Raw genomic sequence first — 23,325 nt, 5'->3', positions numbered from 1 at the left:
AGTTTGTATGATATATACAAAGATTGAAAGAACTATAGAGTATGTGTCAGTACCCAGTTCATTGGTATCGTTGTTTGCCTAACTAGATTTTACTTTTGCTATAAATAGAAAAATTGTACTCTCCCTTAGGTATTCATTTCCTACCTTTAGCTTTTGAGTGATTTACCTTGCTTCTTAATCCAACCAACTCATCCAGAAGTATCAATGCTTACCATAAAATTTTGCCACTCTAGCTAGATTGACTTGCTAGGACTTTATCTACTTTGGACACCACTGGTGGTTGGAAATCTCTGCTCATCAGTATACTGCAAACCTTGTTGAATCTTGCCTTACACCTGTGAGAGCCTCCTATCCCCCCTCTTGTCAGCAATATATACAATCTGGAAAGAACCCCTACATTACAACATTTCATCACGCTTCTCTCTTCCCCCTGTGATGTTCTTTTCTCCTACTCCAGCGAGAGCTTTTGTCAGTTACACTCATCTCTCCTCAGTAAGTCATTCCTCTCTTAATTTTCCCTTTCAGTTGAAAGAAAGTGTCAAGTCTTCTCTTTCTAAATGTGGAATTTTTTTTTTCTAAATTTCCTGCTTACATGTTAAAATAAACAAGCACATATACCTTAAAATGAAATATTAAAATAAAAGCTTGAAGAAGGATACAGCTGCAGAATTAGTATTGTGAGGTTTATCTTTTAAAGATGAGCTTGGAAAATTTGCTTTGATTTATGAGTTAATTTGCCTCAAAGACATTGTCAAAATATTAAACAGTGAACAATTTTATAGGGGACCTATTTTATATACTATAGTCTTAAGTGCTAGTGGGTCCCTGAGCTCACAGAGTTTATTTACAGTGTAGTCAGAAAGAAAAAGTGGTTTCCAAATAAAAATAAACCAAGTGTAGCCTCATATGCTGAAAATAAAATAATATAAAGAGTCAGAAAGTCTATGCTATTGGTCTTGGCTCTTTAGAAATTTAGGCAAAGTACGTAATCCTTTGTCTTCCCACATAACAAAAATAGAGATTATATCCTCCCTGACTATCTCACAGAATAAAAAAGAGATAATTTATGTGAAATTGTTTTGAAATTTAAAATATGCATACTATGTAGGGTAAGGAATTAAGATAAATAGCAGTACAAGGTATCTTATCACCAAATGTTCATCACTGAAAGAGACAAATGTTTAAAATTTATGGTCAGAGAAAGTGTCAGAGAGGAGGTGGGAATTGTTGAAGTAGGTGGCATTTAGATTGACAATAGCATGGCATCCAGGTAAGTACAGAAAGGCAAGTTAAAAACCTGCTGTATAAAATACTCTCTTTCCACTAATATGTTATTACCCAGTAGGGCAGAATTGTGGATTGAGGAAGCAGAAATAAAAATCACAAAGGAGCATCCATATCAAATGCAGATAGTAAAGTCATAGGAGGTAGACAGATGTGCACACACACACACACACACATACACACACATAAGCACACACAGAGAGAGAGAGAGAGAGAGAGAGAGAGAGAGAGGAGTATAATCTTAAGCATAGGCAAAGAAGCAAAATGAGAAGAATCATCATCCATATGATCTTACTATGCAGAAGAAGCCTCTGGTAATTTTGTCTTACATCCTTCCAGACATTTTCCTTGTTTATTTAAAACACTTTCTCCAGAATCGTTGATTTCTTGTACATATCTTGAGCATGTTGTGGTATCTGGTAGGCACACAGTAGACACTGAATAAGTGTTTACTGAACTGAATTGAAGCTTTCTGACTCATTTCTGTATAAAGTTTGCTAAAAGCTTTTGATTTTCCTCTCCTCAAAATTGAAGTTTAGAAAATGATTTGATTTTTTTTAGGGTTTATTTTGCTAAGCTAAAATCCATCAGAAGTAACATCAACTTTGCATTTCATCAATTCTCCTGATTGTATTGATGCTGCGGTTGAAATCCAGTCACTAGTATTGACTTTGAATAACTATATAGTGTTCCATTCCAATTTCTCTAAGGCACAGGTTGCTTCATGATTGATCAAGGGGATTAGGTAGCTACAAGTCAATTCCTTGAGTGGGTAGAAACCTAATGGACATTTTCTTTTCTTACTTCTAGTTAAATGAACACATAGTTTTTTTAAAAAAAAATTTATAAAGTATAATAAAAAATTAAAATCATAATTATACGACCCAGAGATAACTACATTAACAGACATAAATGAAATAAAATACATTTTAGACTTGAAAAAGTACGCATTGATACACACCGTGAGAGATGCTTTTCTTTCAAGGCAGGAGCAGTATACTTAGTTGGTTCAAAATCAAAGCATTAGGTTAAATTAATCTTTTATCAGACACTCAAATATATACCTATGTACATATGTACATACAAATACATATGTGTGAATATACACACATACAAATATACATGTATATATAAATTCACATACAAGCATATATGTTTAGGGGTCAAAAAAAGTGTGTGTGTATATATATTTTAAAACAAGTTTCTTCAGTTTTTCCGCAATAGTATCAAACACAGGCGTCTGAAAAGTCCCTGGTCTTTACCTATTTGTTTGACAGGTTCATCTTTATTAGCCTTGATATTAGAAAATCATCAGGAAACAACTCCCTCAAAAAGGTAACAAATAAGAACGGCTTTTTCTTTCCACAGTGTTTGAATTTCCTGAAGTCACTTGTGAAAAATGCAAAGATTTTTTTCAGTTAAAATGTTCCTCTAATTTCAGGTATGACGAGGAGATAATGAAAACCAGGGTACTTTGGGGACCTTCTGAAATCTCACCATTCAGGCAGCTGCCTCTTTTTTCAGCCACAAAACTCACCACAAAACAAAATGCATTCCATTTCAGACAGGCCCCAGAATAATTAGGCATCACGAAAACCAATTAAGAATTCTACTTTCATTTTTATCCTTGGCCAGAATCAACCCCATGGAGGCCCAAGGCACAGTTCCATGTATATCACACTTCACAAATCTTTTTTATAATTAAAAAAATATTAAAACGAGTATCAGGGACACCCTACAAGGCAGAAGAAATCACACATTTGCTTTGAAATAGTTAGGAATATTTATGGAGCTAGTGATAGTCCCATTGCCATGGTTTCCTAATGAGAAGGTTTATAGGCTGAGTGTAGCATGTATATGTGTAAGAATACATGCAGATATAAAAGTGCACAAACACATATACATATGCAGTTTAAATGCTGTTTCATCGCAGGCTGATAGACTGGTCTCTTTTTCACACAATGACTGCCTATTGTAGTCAATGTGAGCTTAATTTCCTTAGCAATCTAATAACTAATATATCACCTCCTCATCCTTGAAAAGTCAGAGGTCAGTGGAAATCTTCCCAACTCACCACACGCGAAAGAAGCTCCAACCACCTAGGAAAGAAGACGATATTAAATACGACGGCAGCTTAGTGTCCTAATTGCATTGTGCTAAATGTTTAATAGACCTTATCTCTTATAATCCGCCCAACAATTCTTTGTGGTAGGTAATATTATCATCATCTTTATTTTACAGATGGTGAGACTAGAGATCAGACCATTTAAGTGGCACAGAGAAAGTGACAAAACTAGAAGTGATGGAGCTAAGATTCAAACTTGAGAGCTCCCAAGCCCAAGTCCTGAACTGCTACACAGATTGCCTCTGCTAAAAAAAGACAAACAAGTCTCTATTATGAACTACCCCTGAGCAACATAGACGGCCTCCACCTATATATAATTGAAACATTTCTTAAAACTGAAAATAAAACTATCTCTGCTCTTATGGAAAGTACCACATGCTGTTCACAACCAGTATATTTACTTTGTTGGCTAAATTCAGGACTTGGAGATATACAAATGAAGGATGCTGACTGACTACATCTTCAAATACTTTTGAATCAATGGTTTTCAAACTCAAAACCCTGAGAGATATGGCTCAATATAAACCTTTACTCTTTTTATCCATTAGCCAGCCTATATATTATTTTAATTATTTAATTACTTTAAATAAAAAATATTAAAATGAATATCAGGGGCATCCTACAAGATAGAAGAAATCATACATTTGTTTTAGCTAGGAATACTTATGGACTGAGTGATAGTCCCATTACATATTAAAAGCTGTGTTTTATAACTCCATTAATACAAAAACATTGTGTTGATGCTGTGGTTGAAATCCAGTAACTAGTATTTACTTTGAATAACTATATACGTTATTCTCTCTATATTATACACACACACACACACATACACACACACACACACACACACACATATGTGGAGAGAGAGAGAGAGAGAATCTTATAAAGTCAGGCACTCCTAATTTCCTGGGCTTCTTCAAGAAATAAACCAAGGACCTTGCTCTCAAGATTATAATCTAGTAGGGAAGACAAGAAGGTAGAAAGCAATGTTAATTCTGTATGATGAGATATGGTAAGTGTTAGATGTGAACAAAATAAGCCCAATATCTAGGAGATACTCCTAATCCTGTCTTTTGGTGGAAAAGATTCTAGAATGTTGGAGGTCATTTCGAAAGGAAGACCTGAAGATAATGACAAGTTAACTAGTTAATGTGAAAATATGAGGACATTTAAAGAAAGCAGAGGTGATAGCTACCACATAAAAACCAATTAGAAACAGCGACCATTCAACAGAAAGCCAGCAAAATACATAGCCAAAAAGAAACATAGACAATAAACATATAAATGAAATGCTTATCCTGACTCATAATTAAAGAAATACAAAGCAAAACAGGGATATATTTCACTCTTCATATCAGCAAAATATAATAGTTAGATGATAATGCCACCATGCTCATATATTTTGAGGGAGAATATGATGATTTCAGGAGTACAAAAACACAATAGTAAGGAAAAGTATTAACTAAAATGAAGGTACTCTGCAGTCTCCTCCTAAGAAATTAGTGCTATAAATACCTGCATTTGAATATATGAATTGAGACATATATTCAAGATGTCTCTCAATACATGGTTGTAATAGCTCAAGCTGAAAATAACGCCCACTCATATGATTCTGGTTAAATAAGTATTGGCAAATCTACTTCTTTTGATGGACTGAATTGTGGAATTGTATCTCCCCATATTCACCCACAATTCACATGTTGAGGCTCTAACCCCCCGGTATCACAGAATATAACTCTGTTTGGAGACAGAATCTTTAAAGAGGTGATTAAGTTAAAATGGGGTCATTAGAGTGGACCCCAATCCAATATGACTGGACACAGACAACACAAACAGCAGGATGACCATGTAGGACACTGCAAGAACGTGGTGATCTGCAAGCCCAGGACAGAGGACACAGAAGAAATCAAACCTGCCAACAAAAACTGGGATTATTAAAACAAATTAGAGGAAGGGCACCCGTGGAGCTGGGTCTCAGAGCTTTGGGAAGGAGGCACTTCTTGGCTGATACTGGTCCTTCTGAGCTAGGATGAAAAGCCAATGGGTCTGAGTCTGAGACCTAGGTCCAACTTATCCATAAGGCAAGGTAGGCACAGTGGCGAAGCCCAAAATACTTTTAGGAGCCCATGAGAATGTTGTGAGTTGTTTTAAAAGCAGAAGAAAAATGAACTTTTAAGTCAAAGAAATTATTTTGAGATGTAACACATACTTGTTTTGTATTAATGGAGTTGTAAAACATGGATTTTAATGTTTTTTGTGAAAGATGGAGCCCACGAAAGCCTAAGTGCCAAAGGCCTGTGAAAGTCATAATGTGGCCCTGCACAGCCTTCTGAGGAGTGGCTTCCATGGTCAGTACTCATGTCTCTGAGAGTATGCAAAGGAGTGCATTCCGGGTATCTCAATCAGCTGCTGCTGCTGAATTAACCGATACTTTCCGGAGAAAAAAAGTGATACTGGGATGAGAGACAGGACAGACATTAAATAGGAATAAAGACAGAAGGAAATAGACAGAAAACAGAAAGGACATTCTCCATCCTCTAGCCTCTCATTCTTCTACTACCCTTTACTGGCAGAGATTAATAAAGAGGAAAAGTGGTAGGCAGCACATGGGAAGGAAGACGCAGTTTACAGAGTTCCAGCTACCGCATCATAAGGAGTTTTAGAAGACTAGGTTTGAAACCAAGAAAAAATAACTTAATTACTGGCATATCCACATAATTGAGTAATACATAGCTGTTAAAAAATTAGATAATGCTGTGTGTTCATATAAATAATGTTCAAAATATACTATGATGTATAGAAATAGAGAAGAATAATACACAGAAATAAAGATTGATAGGTAGATAATTAATTAGATTGATAAATATTCCTATATCCCACCTTGGAAGGAACTCAACAAAACTTTAAATGACAGTTAAATATAGGGAGTTTGATTACGCTGACAGATAGAAGCTTTCATTTTTACTTTATTCTTTTCTGCATTATGTGAAAATTTTTATTTTTCACATGCAGCTTTCTTCATTTGCTTTAATATCAACAGAAGTTATTTGGATAGTTGGATTATATCCCTTTATTTGCTTTTAAAATTATCTGGATTAAAAATTAATAACTACTATTTAAATGCAATGAGGATAAAGTTCTAAAAAATATTTAGAAATCTTCCAAAGAGAGGCCTCTATTTGGTGTTCTCTGATTTCATCTCTCACCCTCTCTTTCTTGTATTCTGCTCCAACAAAATTGAACTCCTTTTAGTTCCTAAAATATGCCTCTATCTCCTCCCACCAATCCCTTTTTCAGCTAACCACAACTTATCCTCCAGCTTTCAACTTAACACCACTTTCTCAGAGATACCTTCCATGATTTCTGGTTTAGAAGTCAGAAATCTGTCCACTCTATGTTTTCAAAGCTCCCTTTGTCTACTGCATGTTTTCAAAGCTCTCTGACCTTTTCTGTAATAACACCATGAGACTTCTGCTTTACTGTTTATTTAATAACAGCTTTCTCTAGTAGACTGTAAGCGCTATGATAGTAGGGGCCGTACCTCTCCATTTGCCTTGAAAATTGCCTGGCTCTCAGTAAATGATGTATTTTGGACATGGACAGATGGATGGATGAATGGATGGATGAATACATACCATTAAGTTGGTTATCACTTAGCTAAGAACCTATATGTAGTTATTTAAGGGTAAAGAAAAAAATGTTCCCAGAACTATGAGATGGTGTCAGCTTTAGGTTTAAACTATTTACAATTAATTAAATATAAATGAGGGTAACTGTCTTCAAATTAACTTAGGGAAAGGGAACCCTGTATAACAAAATGACTAGGGTATAAACACAGAGAGACATCATAAATGCAATGTAGATTTTTTTTGAACCTGTAAACTATCTGAGAGAAAAAATAATCTAAGTTAAAAAAAATGGTTGCCAAACATTTTAGAGGAAAATAAAATGAGTGCATTTAAAAGAAGGTACATTAGTCTATTCTCAAATTGCTACAAAGAACTACCTGAGACCGGGTCATTTATAAAGAAAAGAGGTTTAATTGATGCATAATTCCACAGAATGTACAGGAAACATGACTTGGGAGGCCTCAGGAAACTTTCAATCATGGCGGAATGTTGGGGGAACCAGCCCCCAATATTTCAACGTAGGTTTTCTATTTTCCCTAAGTGTCGGCTGGTCTGAGAAATAGAAAGAGGACAAAGAGAGAAATTTTACAGCTGGGACTCCGGGGGTGACATCACATATTCGTAGGTTCCATGATGCCCCTTGAGCTGCAAAACCAGCAAGTTTTTATTAGGGATTTCAAAAGGGGAGGGGAGTACGAACAGGGAGTAAGTCACAAAGATCACATGCTTCAAACGGCAATAAAAGATCACAAGGGCAGAAGGGCAGAGCAAGATCACAAGGCCAGGGCAAAATTAGAATTACTGATGAGGTTCCATGTCCCGCTGGGCACACATTGTCTTGATAAACATCTTCACAGGAAACAGGGTTTGAGAGCAGACAACTGGTCTGACTAGAATTCACCATGCTGGCATTTACCAATCCTGGTAAGCCTGAGGGTACTGCAGGAGACCAGGGCGTATTTCATCCCTTATCTTTAATCTCATAAGACAGACACTCCCAGAGCGGCTGTCCATAGGCCTACCCCTGGGAATGCATTCCTTTCCCAGGGTTATTCCTTGCTGGGAAAAGAATTCAGTGATATTTCTCCTATTTGCTTTCTGCAAGAAGAAAAATATGACTCTGTTCTGTCCGGCTCTGCAGGCAGTCAGACCTTATGGTTGTCTCTCTTGTTCCCTGAAAACTGCTGTTATCCTGTTCTTTTTCAGGGTGCCTAGATTTCATATTGTTCAAACACACATGTTTTGCAAAAAATTTGTACAGATAACGCAATCATCACAGGGTCCTGAGGCAACATACATCCCCAGCTTACGAGGATGACGGGATTAAGAGATTAAAGTAAAGACAGGCATAGGAAATTATAAGAGTATTGATTGGGGAAGTGATAAATGTCCATGAAATCTTCACAATTTATGTTCAGAGATTGCAGTAAAGAGAGGCGTAAGAAATTATAAAAGTATTAATTTGGGGAACTAATAAATGTCCATGAAATTTTCACAATTTATGTTCTTCTGCCGCAGTCTCAGCCGGTCCCTCTATTCGGGGTCCCTGACTTCCCGCAACAGTGGAAGACGATGGGGAAGCAGGCACATTTTACATGGCCAGAACAGGACGAAGAGGGTGAAGGGGGAAGTGCTACACACTTTCTTTTATTACTATTATTATTTTACTTTAGTTCTGGGATACACGTGCAGAACATGCAGGTTTGTTATGTGTGCCATGGTAGTTTGCTGCACCTATTGATCCGTCCTCTAAGTTCCCTTCCCTCACCCACTACCACCCAGTAGGCCCTGGTGTGTGCTGTTCCCCTCCCTGTGTCCATGTGTTCTCATTGTTCAACTCCCAATTATGAGTGATAACATTAGGTGTTTCGTTTTCTGTTCCTGTGTTAGTTTGCTGAGGATGATGGCTTCCAGCTTCATCCATGTCCCTACAATGGACATAATCCCATTCCCTTTTATGGCTGAATAGTATTCCATGGTGTATATGTACCACATTTTTTTTTTATCCAGTCTATCATTGATGGGCATTTGGGTTGGCTCCATGTCTTTGCTATTGTAAATAGTGCTGTAATAAACATATGTGTGCATGTGTCTTTACTGTAGAATGACTTATATTCTTTTGAGTATATACCCAGTAATGGAATTGCCAGGTCAGATGGTATTTCTGGTTCTAGATCTTGGAGGAAACATCATACTGTCTTCTACAATGGTTGAACTAATTTACATTCCCAACAACAGTGTAAGAGCATTCCTATCACTCCACAGCCTCGCCAGCATCTATTGTTTCTTAACTTTCTAATAATCACTATTCTGACTGGCATGAGATGGTATCTCATTGTGATTCTGATTTGCATTTCTCTAATGATCAGTGAGTGATGTTGAGCTTATTTTCATATGTCTGTTGGCCGTGTAAATGTCTTCTTTTGAGAATTGTCTGTCCATGTCCTTTGCCCACTTTTTGATGGGGTTGTTTGTTTTTTCTTGTAAATTTGTTTAAGTTCTTTGGAGATTCTGGATATTAGACCTTTGTCAGATGGGTAGATTGCAAAAATATCCTCCCATTCTGTAGGTTGCCTGTTCACTCTGATGATAATTTTTTTCTGTTGTGCAGAAGCTCTTTAGTCTCATTAGATCCCATTTGTCAATTCTGGTTTTTGTTGCTATTGCTTTTGGCATTTTCGTCATGAAGTCCTTGCCCATGCCTATGGCCTGAATGGTATTGCTTAGGTTTTCTTCTAGAGTTTCTATGATTTGGTTTTACTTTTAAGTCTTTAGTCCATATTTAGTTAATTTTTATATAAAGTGTAATGAAGGAGTCCAGTTTCAGTTTTCTGCATATGGCTAGCCAGTTTTCCCAGCACCATTTATTGAATAGGAGATCCTTTCCCCATCGCTTGTTTTTGTCAGGTTTTTCAAAGATCAGATGGTTGTAAACATGTGGTGTTATTTCTGAGGCCTCTGTTCTGTTCCACTGGTCTGTGTCTGTTTTGGTACCAATACCATGCTGTTTTGGTTACTGTGTGCTACCCACTTTCTAACAACCAGATCTTGTGAGAGCTAACTCACTATCACAAGAACAGCCAGGGGAAAATCTGCAACCAGATCTTTCTAACAACCAGATCTTGTGAGAGCTCACTCACGATCACAAGAAAAGCAAGGAGGAAAATCTGCCCCCATGATTCAATCACCTCCCATTACATCCCTCCTCCAACAATGGAGATTATAATTCAACATGAGATTTGGGCAGGGACACAAATCCAAACCTTATCAGAAGGATATCTGCACTTGTCCAGCACTCTTCAAAGGAGAGCATGTAGAGAGAAGACTTGTGTTCTGATCATACCTTATCAAGGAACAGAAATGGTTTATAAGCCTTTGCAACTTAAATGAATTATCCTTTAATATAGCCACTTTTATTTTACTGTACTAAACAATATTTTGATTACTAAGTTTATTTCCTTCCCCAAACCCACAGCACCAGAAATAGTATGTCCTAACACAAATGCATAAGAATGAAATAATGGACTTTGAGGATTCAGTTGGGGAAAGATTGGGAGGGGGCTGCAGGATGAAAGACTACATACTGTGTACAGTGTATAACGCTCGGGTGATGGGTACACTAAAATTTTAGAAATCACCACTAAAGAACTTATCTATGTAGCCAAAAAACACCTGTATCTAAAGAACTATTGAAAAAAGAAGCCTTTGTTTATGTACATATTAGCATTGTCAATTAAAACTTACAAATCACAATAAATAAAACAATATGCTTAACATATAAAAAAAAAAGTCCTGAAAAGAGGACCTGGATGAATCATTAAAAAGCATATTTACTATTGTATTTTAATCAATAGCAACTGTAATGTATGCATCAATTTCTTATTATTTTAGATAGCATGAATCAGTTCCCGAAATTTGACCAACTCTAGGTATATTCACCAAATTTTGTTTCTGGCCTGTGAAACTTACACCCAAGTCCAAATCTTGCTTTCCAGTAAGCATAATCTTACCTGAAAGATGAACAAGCCTGTCTCTCTGAGTTTGGTTAAGTAATCAAACATCTATTGAATATATTTTCCAGTTAGTATGCTGGGAACAGGAAGCAACACAGATTTTTTAAAAAGACATGGTTCTTTCCTTTGAGAAGTTTGCATTTCAATCTAGTTGAGAACACAGTAAAATAAACAGATTAATTTAATCTAATAGGTAATGAGAAAGAGGTATACCCTGAACTCTTAGAGTCCAGAGAAGAACCTAACCAGGAAGCTTAAGAAAGGCTCCCTAAAGAACAGAACAGCTGAGTTAACTCTAAGATGACCCATGTGTTGAAATTATTCCAAAAAGACTTTAAAGAAACTATAATAAGTGCACAATGTGGTAAAGAAAAACATGCTTGTAATGAGTAAAAACATAAGATATCTCATCAAAGAACTATAAAATATAAAAAATATAAATGAAAAATTTAGAGATGAAAACTATAATATCTGAAATTTTGAAATGCAGTAAACAGACTTAAGTATATATTGGAAATAATGAAGAGTTAACTTGAATGCACATTAGTAGATAACTGACCTGAAGAACAACAACAAAAAAATTATTTTAATGAACAGCACCCAAGAATCTATGGGACAACTTCAAGGGCTTGACATAAAGGTCATTGGAATCTTAAAAAACAGAGAGAGAGAAAGAGAGAGAGAGAAAACGGGGCAGCAAAATAATAAAGCCCAAACTTCCCAACAGCTTGGACAAAGTGTTGCTGTGTGATATGTCACCCAAAAACTTTATTAGAAAAAGTAGATAAAAGTCTTATCGTACAGTGAGTGACATTAGGAAGAATGCAGCAGTGAGAGGAAAGCCTCATTGTCTTACTATGTTAATGGCCAATGGCTTTTCCCCCTCAAAAACTGTAGGGATATTCACATTTGTCTCTCACTTTTATGTTAATGAAAAATCTTTTATAGGAAGAAAGTAGAGATAAGATAGCCAGAGACCTAAGTTTTATATTGCTTTAGCTGGTATTTTCATTTGTGCTGTAACAGAAATTCCATTTAGCGGTTTAAGCAGAAAATGTAGTTCTACCACTTCCTTTTTATTTTTTATATCACAAGATAATAACACATGAGAGCTATTTTAAAAGACCAAAGATTTATTTTAAAATATCTTATTTATTGCACAAGATCAAGTTAGTTGTTTACAGAATAAAATGCTATGGAAGATAGTGGGTGAGAAAAAATAATGTTTTAACAAATGTCTAGTACACTCTATGTATATTATATTTGCTCATCTTTAATGATGAAAGAATTAAAATAAATGCAAATACTAAACCTATATTGAAAAAAGTCAAATTGTCAAAACTTTCACTAGTTCAGTAACTTCATTGTATTCATCAATTATTAAGTTGGAGGTTACTGAACTCCAACAAGGATTTGTTACTATTTACATCATCTCAGATCAATATTTACTTCTTTTCATTGTCATTTAAAGATTTTTTATATTCACTCTCAAATATTCTTTATAAGATCACCATATGCTTTCAATTAGGCAAACTGTTACTCATATTTCAAAGAGAGACAAACTGAAGTATAATTAAGACAAAGAGATTGCCCCTAACCAAAAAGTAAATAGTAAATACACAAATAGCAAAGATGAATTAGAAGACAAATCTTAAAAGTGATTAAATTCATCTGGTGCAAACAGTCTCATGCCTACAATCACAGCTACTTGGGAGGTTGAGGCAGAAGGATCACTTTAGCCCAGGAGTTCAAGGCCAGCCTGGGTGACATAGCAAAACCCTATCTCAAAAAAAAAAAAAAAAGGTAAAAAAAGTGATTGAATATAACCATAATATTTATAGAGCTATGCAATGATAAACTAAAATTGCTTTGTTAAAAATGTGGATTAAACGTGGACTTTTGAAAAATAGGAGTAGAAATATTTTATATATTTAGTCAGAGGCATTTTATGACGCATTTTATTTACTAGACACACCTCATACTTTGGAACTCACATAAGACAAAACACAAATCTTTGAATCCATATAACCATTTTTAAATTTTTATTTTACTTTTTATTTTATTTTATTTTTTTGAGATGGAGTCTCACTCTGCCGCACAGGCTGGAGTGCAGTGGCGTGATCTCGGCCCACTGCAAGCTGCAATCTGCCCCCTGGGTTTACGCTATTCTCCTGCATTGGACTTGGGTGTAAGTTTCAAGGCCAGAAACAAAATTTGGTGAATATACCTAGAGTTGGTCAAATTTTGGGAACTGATTCATGCTATCTAAAATCATAAGAAATTGATGCATACATTACAGTTGCTATTGATTAAAATACAATAGTAAATATGCTTTTTAATGATTAATCCAGGTCCTCTTTTCAGGACTTTTTTTTATATGTTAAGCATATTGTTTTATTTATTGTGATTTGTAAGTTTTAATTGACAATGCTAATATGTGCATAAATGAAGACTTCTTTTCAATAGTTTTTTAGATACCGGTAGTTTTTAGATACAGGCTCCCGAGTAGCTGGGACTACAGGCGCCCACCACCACGCCCAGCTAATTTTTTGTATTTTTAGTAGAGACGGGGTTTCACCATGTTAGCCAGGATGGTTTCGATCTCCTGACCTCGTGATCCACCCGCCTCGGCCTCCTAAAGTGCTGGAATCACAGGTGTGAGCCACTGCGCCCGGTCCGTTCTTCAATTTTAATAGTGATTTAAGGTTGTATATAAACTTTGACCCATAAAATAATAACAGATTCACTTATTTAATGGCATTAACCATATTCAAAGAGGGTCTGTACAGCAATATAAAAACTCTGGAAAATAACATCCTTAATGGTTACATTACTTTTTAAGATTTGGATGACTTTTCTGAAAGGGTACCCAAATTAATTCTCAATTCTTTTAATAATTATCAATAAGTAAACAAATACTTAAAATGTGATGGAATTCTTACTCATATTTCACCATCCTCTTAAGATTTCAAGAGGCCTACTGATGCTCAGCAACGGTTTCAATAAAAGATAAGGAAAAGTAGAAATTTGATCATATCAGTCCATGTCCAATTAGTATCTAGAAATCACACGGTATTTTGAATAGGGAAAATTTACTATCATGAATTATCAACAGAAGATTAGAGTAATAAAAAATTGGCTAGGAAGAGTTAAAGAGAAGTATAAGCATTAGAGGAATAGGAGGAAGAGGAGATGGCCACTACACTACAGCTGAGATAGAGTGCCCAAGGAAGAGTCAACCATGACACTTCTGCCCAACCAGACGAAGACTGAGACCTCCTTGGAAAGGGCACAGCTAGAACTCTCTTGAAGGTGGATAAATGGCTGAGGAGCCCTGCTGGTGCAACCTGCTGAAAATCCACCCTCTGCAGATTTTCCTCTGCAGGGGAATCTATCCTCAGGAAGGTACCGCCCCTCAGAACTTTCTGTGAAAGTCACATAAGAAATGCCAAGAGAGGTCATTCAAAGGGAGGTACCTCACCAGCGATACTCGATCATGAAGGCACTGAAAGAGGTACTGGGGAAAGCTGCTGGCCACTGGTTCCTGTTGCAGGAACCAAGATCTGTAGAAGCAGTGCTTTGCGTGGCATATATGCTGGAGAACCCAGAGAAACTGGTGGGCAGGACCCTAGCACTAGAGAAACTACACTCTGTAGGAGCCAAATGACGGATAAAGTTGCATGTTGCAGGAAGCTGACCTGAAGGAACAATAGAACCAAGAAGAAAAACACCCCTTTCTCCTCCAGTGTCCCCCCAGCCTTTTCAATAGGCAAGACTATCATTCTAGCTGGCAAAAGAGAAATATTTATAAAGTTTACTTACATTATCACATAGCAGGCAAAGAAGCGTAGATTTGGGACAGACAATAAATTGAAACCTGGTATGTTTGTTTTCCTAACCTAATCAGATTTTACCCTGCTATGCTTTAACACCAAAACCAGGAATTATTATTATTATTTGAGATGGAGTCTCGCTCTGTCACCCAGGCTGGAGTGCAGTGGCGTGATCTTGGCTCACTGCAACCTCTGCCTTCTGGGTTCAAGCAATTCTCCTGCCTCAGCTTTCCGAGTAGCTGGGATTACAGGCGTGTGCCACCATGCCCGGATAATTTTTTTGTATTTTTAGTGCAGATGGGGTTTCACCAAGCTGGCCAGGCTGGTCTCAAACTCCTGACCTCATGATCTGCCCCCCTTGGCCTCCCAAAGTGCTGGGATTACAGGTGTGAGCCACCGCACCCAGCCTGGAATTATTTTATAATCTGTGTAAAAATTAAATATATAGCCCAGGTGCAGTGGCTCACGCCTGTAATCCCAGCACTTTAGGAGGTCAAAGCAGGCAGATCACCTGAGGTCAGGAGTTCAAGACCAGCCTGGCCAGCATGGTGAAATCCCGTTTCTACTAAAAATACAAAAAACAACCAGACATGGTGATGTGTGCCTATAATCCCAGCTATTCAGGAGGCTGTGACAGGGGAATCACTTGAACCCAGGAGGCAGACGTTGCAGTGAGCCGAGATCACGCCACTACACTCCAGCCTGGTCAACAGAGCAAGGCTGTGCCTCAAAGAAAAAAAAAAAAAAGAAATTCATAAAGTACTTTTTTTTTTCCAGAGATTTTCTTTCTCCTTTTTGCTTAGTTAGGACTTTGCCGATTAGTGTTCTTGCAGAAGGCTAAGCCACCTAGTGTGCATTGCCATGACAGAGTTCAGCCTCCATATTTGCACGGCTATATGCCTTCCCATTAGGTTTATTTGCTGGCCTTGCTCCAGGCTTTGCCAAATATTGAGTGCTCGGTAACCATGAATTGTATCGTTCTTTATTAGGTACAAAGTATTTTCACATTGGAACAACACTATTATTTTTCCAAAAGTAAGCTAGAGACACAGCTAATGTGACCAAGCTAATAAGAGTAAGAGTCGAAATTCCAACCAAAGTTGTGTATTTTAAAATTAGTACTTTTTGTAAGATCCTTGTTAGCTCTCAAATTAGTATGATACCTAATAAAGAAGTCAAAAAGTCAAAATATTTGCAAAATAGGGTATTTTAGAAAATGCAATGTAAATTACAATTTCCTCTGAGTACTCAAGTACAGGAAGGTTAGCCCAAGGTTATGATCAACATTTTTCCAATTTTGGTTTGGATAAAAAGCAAGAAAATTGGGACAAGAGTTTTGGCAGTGGTTTTAGCTACTCATGAGGAAGATGGATCTGATTTTCACTTCAGGTTGAATTCAGTAGTTCGACTGAAAATTTGAATTCACAGAAAGTGGTAAGTTACCATAACCTATTTTGGCTGATGTAGACCTACACACTGAAAGAATTTGTGTGTGTGTGTGTGTGTGTGTGTGTCACTTTTTTTCAAGTGAAGTGGCCTGATGAACAATATTAAGAGGTGCAATTTCATTTTACTGCTGTAATCATTTAAAAGACAAGGTTAGAGAAAGGACATGAAAACATCAGACAAAGGTGCTTTTAGGTTATTTTTCAATAATACGTTAAAGAAACATTTATAAAGAAAGAAAATTAAATTGAGTTTACCGGTGAATGGATAAATGTACTAACAATCTTGATAATTTAAATGACAAAAGAAAATAAATGTGAGTGTTGGTAATCATAATTAAAAGTGTACTATATTTACTAAGCATTAGCATGACTGGCATGTCTACCATGTAGTAATTGACCTAATTCATCATCTTATTTTGACTTGACGCTCAGGTTATAACATCTGTAAATATTCACTCTAAGCAGAAGATGCACAGCCAGATTTGCAGAGTGATGTCATAGTTCACCCTTTATGGCCTTTCAGCCTTGTTCAATCAGCATTTATCCCTGGACCTCAAATCATCATCACATAAGGCTATATTCCATCAGTGCTCCCATAATCCCGGGGCAAGGGAGCCTCTGTTAAAACCGGAAACAAATGCTTGGTGTGTTTGAGCTAATGAGGTACTGACTTTTACCCTGTGACAATTGACCGTCATAATGTACCGATCTGACTGGCCTGAGCACATTTTAGAGAAAGCCAGGATAAATTGGATTCTTAATAGCACATTTAACAGAAGTCAGTCAATAGAGGTTAACATAATTCTCAGCATGCAGTTTTAAATTGTAAACAGTTTTAGAGTGACCATTTCCGTAACAGACTGGACTGATGTGCCACACAATGGGCTTTTGGCCTTCCTAGCAGATGCGCCTCCTTTGGTTTTGGTCCTGAATACAGCATTAGTTGAAAGTGCATTCAGTTCAGAATAGAATGGCTTTTTTTTTTTTTTTTTTTTGGTGGAAAAGCTGGCTTATTGTTTGATTCAGACAAAGAATCCTTTATCTGTTGAGTGACTTGTCATCTCACGTAGATGTAAGCTATGTAAAGAATGACTTTTCATTAAAGCAAGTTTAGCATATTTGCGATTGTCTTTGGTCAGATGGGAAAGTTTCTGGCTGCAATAGTGGAATTATATCCTGTGGTTTATGCAATCCACAAGTTGATTCTATGTGGGAAAGCAAAAATAATAATAAGAGAAGAGTTTTGTTTTTTGTTTTCTGTTGTTTTTTTTTCCCCTTGGCTCCGCAGAATAACTGTGCCAAGCAGCAATTTTAGAACACATTGAGGAAAATCCACTACTTGTACAGGTGGCAAAATTCACCAAGTTATGTAGGGACAAACTCCTGAATTTGGCTCACTCTACATTTTAAAAAATTATTATTTTCTTGCCAAGCTTCTGCCATTTTCCTACGGACTAAGAGGTATCAGTCCTCATTAAACCCTCCCATGCTGCTTCTGACATCTTTCCCTGAATCTACTGCTTGCAAATAAACTTTATAGTGTTCCTGCATGCTCCAAATCATCTTGTATACAGCATTCTTGTTGCTTCCTTTTTCAGTGCCAACAATATGGTGTCCTCTGCAGGCCAAGAACTTCTACAATTGAACAAATCAACTGGAGAAGGTCTGACAAATGGTGGCACAGCCCTGTGGACAAGAACTATTTTTCCCAAGCACAACCCTAACCATTGAGAATCCTTCAAAATTCTCAGTATTTCTTGTCCTATGTGTGCTCCTTCACCATTGGTATCTGATATGGTTTGGCTGTGTCCCCACTCAAATCTCATCTTGAACTGTAGTTCCCATAATCCCCATGTGTCATGGGAGGGACCAGGTGGAGATAATTGAATCATGGGAGTGGTTCCCCCATCCTATTCTCATGATAGTGAGTTAGTTCTCATGAGATCTGATGGTTTTATAAGGGGCTTCCCCCTTGGCTGAGTACTTAGTTTTCTCTCTCCTGCTGCCATGTGAAGAAGGAAGTGTTTGCTTCCCCTTCTGCCATGATTGTAAGTTTCCTGAGGCCTCTCCAGCCATTTGGTACTGTGAGTCAGTTAAACCTCCTTCCTTTATAAATTACCCAGTTTCAGGTATGTCTTTATTAGCAGTGTGAGAATGAACAAATACAGTATCACTGGAGAATTGGAAAAGCCATTAAGAAACCATTCCAATTTGAACGAATCAAACCATTTTGCCAAATAGCCCCACTAAGGGCCATAGGAAGGTGGAAAGAGCTCAACAGAGCAGTCTTGAAACATATATCTCCTAGAAGGGGCCAAAGACCCAGAGATAACCTCATTCCTGCCCAGGGACCTCAAGCACCTCCATCCTTTCAAGCAGCTCAACCTACATCTCAGCTGTAGGTAATGTGCTACATGCCTCCATCAGGAGCTACACATTTCACATTGACACAATTTTGAACATCAGAACACCAGAAGTCATGGGGCAGGGTAAAAAAAAAAAATTATGGAAGAGAAATTATGGTAGAGAAATATGGCCTGTCCTGGTGGGATTTCTCCATGATTTCTGTATTGCTACAGAACAATTAGACTATTTCACACTTTACATAATGAACTTTGTTTTCTTTTACATTTTCTATTTGATGTCATTTCAGTTCCCCTTTTTCCCCTTTCCTGATGTTTAATGCTATGCTTTGAACTTATGTTGTGAGACACGTTATAAGGTAAGGATCATGTATTATGGAATACTCTTTCTCTTTGTGTCTCCCTATGCCTCAGAACTAAGCCACCCATGGGCCAGATTGATGTCTCTTTCTAGGAATAGAAAGAGGACCTGCAGCAAACAAGTTCTAGACTTTTCCTTCTGCTCCTCTTAATAGTTACCTATAGCGATGTCCTGTTCTCACATTGCGATCACCAGCTCGGTGCATCAACTCATTTGCTAAAACATATTCTCGGGCCGGGCGTGGTGGCTAACGCCTGTAATCCCAGCACTTTGGGAGGCCGAGGCGGGCGGATCACGAGGTCAGGAGATCGAGACCATCCTGGCTGACACGGTGAAACCCCGTCTCTACTAAAAATACAAGGAATGAGCCAGGTGTGGTGGTGGGCACCTGTGGTCCCAGCTACTCGGGAGGCTGAGGCAGGAGAATGGCGTGAACCTGGCAGGCGGAGCTTGCAGTGAGCCGAGATCGTGCTACTGCACTCCAGCTTGGGTGACAGAGCGAGACTCCGTCTGTTAAAAAAAAAAAAAAAAAAAAAAAAACTCATCCAAAAATGGAGTAATATAATTAAAATATACCTATCTCCATCAAAGAAATCCCTCACAAAAGTTTCTCTCTGAGGTGGATGACAGTGTCCATTATGATAGATGGATACTGGAGAGAGTTGTAGTTCAGGCATTTTCTTAGAACTCTGGATTAAATAATGTAAGAATCTACTAATCCCTGTTCTGATGCATATTTGTTTTTATCTGTCATAAAATTCTTCTATCTCCATGGCAAGAATATTTACTTCCTGAGTTAATTCACCAAGACACAATTAAAGCACAATTCACTAATCATCAGGCATAGCCTTTTAACCAGATCAGACTGAATTATTGTAGGAACTTTAAATTGTTTCTTCTAGTTCAATGGTTCTCAAGTTTAGTGCGCATCAGAATCACCTGGAAAGCTTATTAAAACACAGATTGCTGGGTCCTATTCCTAGAGATTTTAATTCAGTAGATCTGGGGTGGGTCCACATAATTTACAATTCTAACAATTCCCAGGTAATGATGCTGCTGGCCCCAGGTCCATAGTTCGATTACAGTTGGTTGACTACATAAGCAAAAAGGGTTAAGAGTGAAGAATTTAGTGGTATTATACTTGGTATGTTCAAATTCCACTATCAACCATGATAAACTTTGCATAGCTTAGTAACTTACTAACATAAACCACATATTACATTTAAGTTTGTATTGTTAACTGAAATTAAATTATTTTTGTTTGGATAATCTTAGATCTGTGTACACAAGTTCACAGGAAAATCACTGGATACTTCTTCCTATTGTTCTTTAAGGTACCCTCTATAAGGTGATTAATTTATTTTCAAATTTCTCCTCGTGTTCTATTTGAATTTGCCAACATAAGCTCTTTTTTTTTTCTTTATAAAGAATTCTGGTCACATGGGTGATTGTGAAATCATTTGGAAATGATGCCCTGTTTTCATCCTAGCTGTCAGCTATAATACTCTTAAGATAACACAGGCCCCTAAAAGGGAAAAAGACTGAGGGCAATTGGGCAATCAGTTACTCATCTTTGCACACCCCATCCCCACTCTGAAACTGTACACCACAGACAATTGTACACCACAGTTATTTTAATTATCATTTGAATTCCTTCTTGATGTTTTAAACATAATTTTTTTTTTTTTTTTGAGACAAGGTCTTGCCCTGTTGCCCAGTCTGGAGTGCAGTGGTGCAATCATGACTCAACTGAAGCCTCAACCTTCTGAGCACAAGTGATCCTCCCGAGCTCACGCAAACCTCACTTCAGCCTCCTGAGTAGCGAGGACTCTACATGCACAGTGTACCACCATGTCCAGCTAGTTTTTAAAATTTTTCGTAGTGATGGGGTCGTGCTGTGTTGCCCTGGCTATTTACATACTTTTTAATTCCAGTATTCATAATATTATACCTCATAAACATGATCCTCAGAACTCATGAGGTTCCTCCCTCCCTCCACCAAAGGAAAGTAGAATTAGGGAGGCCAAATGCTTTAACCTTTGGTGACAGCAGTTTCTTGCAAAAATGTCTACTAGAAGGCCTTTCACTCTGTCATAAAATGGATGAAGGAGGAATTCCATTCTGTTTCTCACTACTAATATTAGCACTTCTCTACAATGTTATTGATCAAATAAAATGCCAAGTTGAGATCACGTTACAACTTTCAAAACAACAGCACTGCAAAACTCATATAATTGTGTTGGATAAACAGGTAATGTTATTACATGTCATGTAGTAAGAAACTACATTTTCTGCCTTTGCAGGTGAGTGCTTAAAATCTGCAGCACCCATGTTAATCTTTATTTTGAGAATATTTAAAAATAGACATTTCATTCCAGAAAACTTGGAAAATATAAAAAAGCCAGGGAGTAAAAATAAAAATTACCTGTAAACTCTATACTCAGAGATAAGTATGCACTTTATACAAGGGTGTAAAAAAATTGCACCTTATACAAGGAATTCAAAAAAAAAAAAAAAGGACCAGAAGAGAATATTTCACTGAAAACAATTGCTGAGTTCAGATTACTACCCTGTTAGGGAAAAGGAAAAGAAGTATTTCCCTTCTTTTTCTTTTTCTTTTTTTTTGAGAAGGAGTCTCGCTCCATTGCCCAGGCTGAAGTACAGCCAGCAGCATAATCTGGGCTCACTGCAGCCTCTGCCTCCCAGGTTCAAGCGATTCTTCCACTTAGCCTCCCGAATAGCTAGGATTACAGGCACCTGCCACCATGCCCGGCTAACTTTTTTGTATTTTTGGTAGAGACAGCATTTCACTATGTTGGCCAGGCTGGTCTCGAACTCCTGACCTCAGGTGATCCTCCTGCCTCCATCTCCAAAAGTGCTGGGATTACAGGCACAAGCCACCGTGTCCAGCCCAAAGTATTTCCCTTCTATCTCAAGAAGTGAGAAGGCTTTAAAAGGACCTGGTGGTAATTGATATGTATTTTCTGAGATGTGAGAGCACACAGGGACTGGTGCTTGAAATTCACCAAGAATTGAGACGACTAAATGCAAGTCTGTGACAGGAGAAAATGAAGATGACAGTGGGAACTACTCCTCTGTTTCATATGGCAAGAGCACATGAACTCCCCTGAGGCCCAAGTGGATCCTACTAGAGGAAACTGGGATGGAGATGCCTTGAAGACATCTCAGCAATAAGTGGCTGTGGGATGTACCATCAGGGGCAGGAGCTAGGGGGACAGTGCTGTGCCATGTTAGAGACCTGTACCACCTAAACAACCCCGTAGTGAACATCCAGAGAACACCAACAGTTTCCAGGAAGCGATTATTCTAGATACCCACCTATCTAGATATCAAAGTGTGCCAATGCCAAGTTATGAAAATGTCTATGAAGTAACAACTTCCCTGCCTCTCACTTCTCCTTTTCCAGCCTTATTAAGAGATTTAAGAAGTCTTGGCTAAGGAGGTGGGTGGAGAAGAGAAAGAGAATGCCAGGGAAGGAGAAGGCTGACCACCCCTGGTTCCCACCAGAAGCCTCTAGACTCAGCAGAGGAAAATAAATATCTTCAATTCTACATGTAGTTCAGAGTTTTCACTGTGGAAATGGTCATTTTAATTATTAAAATTAGATGGCAGCTAAAAGTAATTATGGGCCTTTTTATTATCAAAATGTGACCAGAAAAATCATGGACCTCCCCTGGACTTCATCCAAGGAATGGGAGAAACCTGTTAGGCTGATGCAAAAGTAGCCGCGGTTTTTGCCATTGAAAGTAATGGCATTAAAAGTAATGGTAAAAAACCGCAATTACTTTTGTACCAACCTAATATCTTATCCAGAGGAAAGGGACAAAGCTGCTTTCTCTTAATCCCTGTGGAATCCTGCTCTTTGAGTGTAATGAGAATACATTACATTCCAAAATGTAGTTGTGCCAAAATATATTGAACTAGTCTTCTAATTTGTTTCTTGTTCACCATCTTTTCTTGAAAGTTCCCATAATTTAGACACTATTTCTTTTCTCTTCAATTCTTGTTTTATCACATTGAAAGTCATGAAATTATTTCTTATTTAAAACAAACATTAAAAATAACATTTAAACATAGTGCCTGAAACATAAATATAGTAGATGATCAATAAAGGTATGTCTGAATAAACAGAATGAACAAAAGCACATTTCTTTCTGCTTAACACTTGCTGCATGACAAAATTTAAAAAAGAAACAAAGTCCTTTCAGTATTACCTAATTTTAAAATAATCACTCAGTTATTCCTCAT

The sequence above is a fragment of the Nomascus leucogenys genome, chromosome 20, assembly GCF_006542625.1.
Source record: "Nomascus leucogenys isolate Asia chromosome 20, Asia_NLE_v1, whole genome shotgun sequence".
Lineage (NCBI taxonomy): Eukaryota > Metazoa > Chordata > Mammalia > Primates > Hylobatidae > Nomascus > Nomascus leucogenys.
This window is presented reverse-complemented; position numbering follows the sequence as displayed.